The sequence below is a fragment of the Capricornis sumatraensis genome, chromosome 20 (assembly GCF_032405125.1).
Source record: "Capricornis sumatraensis isolate serow.1 chromosome 20, serow.2, whole genome shotgun sequence".
NCBI lineage: Eukaryota > Metazoa > Chordata > Mammalia > Artiodactyla > Bovidae > Capricornis > Capricornis sumatraensis.
In genome coordinates, this window is record NC_091088.1 from 9,193,211 (window position 1) to 9,199,326 (window position 6,116).

The window sequence follows — 6,116 nt, forward strand, 5'->3', positions numbered from 1 at the left end:
TTGCATTTTCCTCTTCTGACGATCTTCCCAATCCAGGGATGAAACCTACATCTCATGTGTCTCCTGCATTGCAGGAGAATTCTCTACCCATTGAGCCATAACAGGCACACACTCACTTTTCATTGAAAACTATTATTATTATATTTTCTACAATTGACAGATATTGTTTACTCATATGGCTACTAAGTTGTTAGGGATATGGATACGTATTGCATTGCTTGGTCCCAGTGACTTAAAAGAGGGGGATTGTTTGGTTGTTTCTTTTGCCTAGGGGCACTGTGGAAATAATCACACATGCGCCAATGGAGCTGTGATCTGCGAAAGTTTGGGACCCTTTGGTCTAAGCCAATTAAAGCAATGCCATTCTTTTGTGTAAGATCCTAACTGCCCCAGCCTGCCTGGGAGTTAGGAGTCACCTTAGGATCCAGTGTTGGTCAATGAGATGCAGGAGAAATTGTACTGTGTAACATCTTAGAGAGTCATTTCTCTTCCTAATAAGAGCTGTCCATGGGAGGTGAAAAGATTTTGCCACCGTGGTCAGCCCCTGCTTCCTGCTTTTGGAGGTGGCCCTGTTGCTGGAGCTGAGTTAGCCGTCATGCCATATCATTTGACAGGCAAGAATCCAAAGCAAAGTACTGAAGACAGCAGGGAAGAACAGCAACCATCTACCTCCAGAGTTCTCATCAGATCAAAGTAGAACCTCGGCTGGTTTAAATCACTGTGGGGGACTTTACTATTACTTGTGTCTGAAATTCCTAACTGATGTAATGAAAATGTAAACATGGACGAGTCTTGAGTTAACAAAAAGTGTGAGATAGCAACTATACATGGCGAGTTTGTGAGGCATTGGAGGATGGTGAGGCTTCACAGAGTTACCATCTGTAGAGTCAAAGGCAAAAAAATAATGTACAAAAGTACATCACTTTTTAAAATAGGAAGGTAAATGCTAGAGGAAAGATTGAGGGTGTTTGCCAAGAGAATTAGGATAGGGAAGGTAAGGGTAGTAATAATAACTAACGTTTAATCAACCCTGAATATTCATTGGAAGGACTGATGCTGAAACTCCAATACTTTGGCCACCTGATGCAAAGAGCCAACCCATTGGAAAAGACTCTGATGCTGGGAAAGATTGAGGGCAGGAGGAGAGGGGGCGACAGAGGATGAGATGTTTGGATGGCACCACCTACTCAATAAACATGAGTTTGAGCAAACTCTGGGAGATAGTGAAGGATAGGGAAGCCTGGTGTGCTGTACCATGGGGTTGCAGAGTTGGGCAAGATGTGGAGATTGAACAACAATAGAAAAACATTTACTTTGCTCTTAGCATGTCCCAGGAGTTGTGCACATTGTTTCACACATCAGTTCTATGAGGTAGAGACTTTTTAATGTCTCCAATTATCAGATGAAGAAGTGAGGCAGAAATACAGCAAATAACTTGATGGCTAAAATAGGAGACTGCTGTTGTTTATTATTAAACTTTTCAGCAAGCTTTTATTTTTTTACTAAGTACTTTTATTAATGTAGCAAATATAAAAAATCATTTAAAAGATTTCAGCAACCAAAGTTTTACTCACTTCTGTTTTTTAAAGAAATTAGTATCTCTGAATTAATATTCCTGAATCATTATGCTGTTATGTTATGTTCTTAATAACAGTAAGAACGTTGGATCTGAAGAGGCCACACAGTACTTTAAATTGATGTTTGCAATGTCTGGCAACACTTTTAGAAGTGGACTTTGTGTTGGCCAGAAATCCTGGTGAATGCTATTCTGAAATGTCAGGCTTCTTGAAAGAGAATCATGGGTTGGGGCTTGGCAGACCTTGCATTTGCAACTTAACTTAGGTGGCTGTTGCTATTTCATTGAGCACCACATATGCAAATAGATTGAAGTAATTTTAAATTCAAGCAAGATCAGATACAATTAGGAAAAATATAAAATAACTTAACTTCATCTTAACTTTCACCCCAGAGAAATCAATATTTTTTCCTTTAAGATAACTTCTTAGTATTTTCTTGGATCTGAACAAGGCTTTAAGGATTGTTTAGTCTAACTTAGACCTGGTCTGCAAACATCTCTATAAATTCCCAGAGAATGAATTACCAGTACCTGTTAAATCAATCCCGTGACAGGGAAAGCAAGCCTTTTGAGGTCATCCAGAGGGATTCCAATTATGTGTTAGAGACTCATATTGAAATTACTTTTAAGAATTAATAATCTTGATTAACAAAGCTTGAAATAATATAGTCATTGAACTAATATATAAAGATAATTATATGAAAGACAATATGAGATTTCCTAAGGCTCTTTCCTTTCCCATTAGTTTACCCAAATCAAAGTGCCTGCTAGGTACAATTAGCCACAAGAGACTTTACACACTGGGAGACGGGAAAGGGACACCAAATGCTCTTGTTTTTGTTGTTGCTGCTCATGTTGGAGATAAAGTGAATAATTTAATCCAGCTTTTATGAGAATCTATATCTTAAGAATTTCCTTTATCTCTGGCAACAGAATTTGTTTTCATCTATATGAAAATTATGATTAAGTCACCCTCTATATCCAATGGTATGTTCTTCTTTTTTTTTTGTATTGACCTGAATGCTCCTTTTAAAAAAAACATTTACTGGAATTTAGTTTATTTGCAAAGTTATGGTAGTTTCAGGTGTACAGCAAAGTGAATCAGTTATATGTAGACGTATATCCACTCCTCTTTTTTCAGATTCTTTCCCCATATAGGCCAGTACAGAGTATAGATTTGCCCGTGCTGCACAGCAGCTTGTTATTAGTTATCTATTTTATATATAGTAATGTGCATATGTACACAGATTCCCCGGTATATATGTACCACAGCTTCTTTACCCATTCCTCTGTTGATGCACACTTAGGCTGCTTCCGTGCCCTGGCTGTTGTGAATAGTGCTGCCGTGAACACTGGGGTGCACATATCTTCTTGAAGTGAAGTGAAGTCGCTCAGTCGTGTCCGACTCTTTGTGACCCCATGGACTATAGCCTACCAGGCTCCTCCCTCCTTGGGATTCTCCAGGCAAGAGTACTGAAGTGGGTTGCTATTTCCTTCTCCAGGGGATCTTCCCGACCCAGGGATTGAACCTGGGTCTCCTGCATTCCAGGCAGATGCTTTAACCTCTGAGCCACCAGGGAATCTTCTTGAGTTGTGGTTTTCTCCAGGTATTTGCCCGGGAGTGGGATTGCTGGATCATATGGTAGTTCTATTTTTAGTTTTTTAAGGAACCTCCACCCTGTTCTCCATAGTGGCTGTATCAGTTCACTTTCCCACCAACAGTGTAGGAGGGTTCCCTTTTCGCACACCCTCTCCACCATTTATTGTTTGTAGATTTTTTGATGATGGTCAATCTGTAGTTTTGATTTTCACTTCTCTAACAAGTAGTGATGTTGAGCATCTTTTCTTGTGCTTTTTGGCCATCTGTATGTCTTCTTTGAAGAAATGTTTGTTTAGGTCTTCTGCCCATTTTTTGATTGGGTTGTTTGTTTTCGGGTATTGAGCTGCATGAGCTGTTTGTATATTTTGGAGATTAATCCTTTGTTGGTTGTTTCATTTACAAATATTTTCTCTCATTCTAAGGGCTATCTCTTTGTTTTGTTTATGGTTTCCTTTGCTGTGCAAAAGCTTTTAAGTTTAATTCAGTTCAGTTCAGTTCAGTCGCTCAGTCGTGTTCGACTCTTTGCGACCTCATGGACTGCAGCACGCCAGGCCTCCCTGTCCATCGTCAACTCCTGGAGTTTACTCAAACTCCTGTCCATTGAGTCGGTGATGCCATCCAACCATCTCATCCTCTGTTGTCCCCTTTTCCTTTCACCTTCAATCATTCCCAGCATCAGAGTCTTTTCAAATGAGTCAGTTCTTTGCATTAGGTGGCTAAGTATTGAAGTTTCAGCTTCAGCATCAGTTCTTCCAATGAAAATGTTTCTAGTAGTAGCTTCTAAATCAGCAGTACTTCTTACTCATACTTCCTGTGTGGAATACTACATAATTCATGGTCTATAAAAAAATACATATATATATATGTAAAATACCTTTTTAAATGATGAAATCATCACTTCATGACTTTCATTCTTGAATATGTTCTTTGATTTAACTGGCTAAATCCAGCATGATTATATAGTTTATATTTCACTAATCCAAATGAAGGCAAAAGAAGGGAGAAAGATTAATTCTATAAGTTGTATACTAAACAAAAAGATGTTTATACACAAAGGAAAGCATTGTCCTTTATTGATTTTACATGGATATGGATTTTTAAAAAAAATCATAAATTATCATAATTGAAAAGAAAATTTAGGAGTAGAAGGAAAGACAAATTTGCGTGTAAAGATTATTTTCTATTTTCACGTTTCTTTTTCAAACAATTCATACAAGCAGCCTAACAATAAAGTTGGATATAGGATCAATATGCAAAGTGAATAGTTTTTATAATATACCATCAAAAAACAATTTGAAGGCCCACACATATGTGCCTATGTATATTTAAGATGTATAATTTACAACTAAAATATAGTGGATTTAGAAATATATCTAGCAAAAGTTTTTTAAATCTTGTTCATGGGTGTTATTAAAATTTTGTTCAAATGCAGTAAGTAAAATTTTAATAAATGGATATATATCCCATTATCATGATGGAAGCACTTACTTTTTGAGGCTATTCTTTTTAGACTTGAGACCTCTTCGGTAAAAATTTGCAAAAAATTTCCATGAAACTTGGCAAGCTGATTCTTGGGTTTATATAGGAGTCCAGTGGTCCTAAAAGACAAGGCACATTTGAACAAGAAGATGGATAATGAGGGGAAACGTTTCCTATTTAAAGATTAAAATTTTAAAAACCATGGTAATTAATATAGAGTATCACTGATACATGGGTATATACATTGACCAGCATAGTAACACATGGGTTTCCCTGGTGGCTCTCATGGTAAAGAATCTGCCTGCAATGCAGCTGAACTGGGTTTGATCCCTGGGTTGGGAAGATCCCCTGGAGAAGTGAATGGCAACCCACTCTAGAATTCTTGCCTGGAAAATTTCACGGACAGAAGGGCCTGGCAAGTTACAGTCCATGGAGTTGCAAAGAGTCAGACACGACTGAGCGACTAACACACACATACAACATAATAACATACAAAGTCCATACATGGTACCAGTAAAATTATGGATAGAAATATAAACGTGCATTTCCTGAGGAAGGAAGCATGTATATTCAATAAGTAAACATTTGAAGAAAGTTTAAATTCACCATAATCAGAAACATGCAGAATGACCTACTATGCTGTGTTCATTCAACCAGCAGAAGCAAAGTCGAGGTGAAATCCCCAGCGTTTAAGAGGATGTGGATCAATGAAATTTATCATTCATTACTGTCAGCAATTTAAATTGGCACAACCATGTTGAAAACTAGTTTTATATTAGCTTATAAATTTGAAATTTTATATACCCAGAAATTCTATCTCTTGTGAAACATTTATTAGAAATTTTACACCTTGCACCAGGAGACTTAAAGCAGATAATTCATAGCAGCAATGTTTGTGATTTTAAAAATCCAGAATTGGCCCAATTTATTTTTTAAAAATTGTATTATATCCACAAAATAGATAGCAACAAAATTAATGAACTATGCTATACAAGGGTGACAGGACACAATAAATTATTCTTGTAACATCCTATTGAATGAAAATAAAAAGGCTACATGAAGAATGGTTTTTTTTCATGTCTTCAACAACTAGCAAAACTAGAGTTAGTTCATGGGTATTTCTTATATTACTTATCTTCATTATTTTTTAAAATTAAGAAACAGACTAAAAATTAGAATGAAATTAAAGAGAGCCATGTATGAACTCATAGTGACAGAGAATGTGAATCAAACAGTATGATTTCTCCCATTCCGTGTAGCTGATAGAGAGAAATAAGAGACCAGGGAAGTTAATCCGTTTGTCAAATGTCACACAAATACCACGGTACAAAAGCTGAATTCAGTCGGTGGGATTTAAATCCAGTATCTTCCCACCAGACCACATTACCACAAAGAGCAGAGGAATAGAAAAGAGTAGTTCTTTAAAAGAGCTTTGCACAAAACTTGTAAAATTGTGGAAGG

At 36.9% G+C, this 6,116-nt stretch overlaps 1 non-coding gene across 1 annotated transcript; it reads right to left on the reverse strand.

The window, feature by feature from the left end:
- Nucleotides 1-3,084: 3,084 nt before the first annotated feature.
- On the reverse strand, nucleotides 3,085-3,156 carry TRNAS-GGA (transfer RNA serine (anticodon GGA)). The gene has a single exon. It is a non-coding gene; the product is annotated as a tRNA-Ser (tRNA).
- Between the last annotated feature and the right edge of the window lie 2,960 nt (nucleotides 3,157-6,116).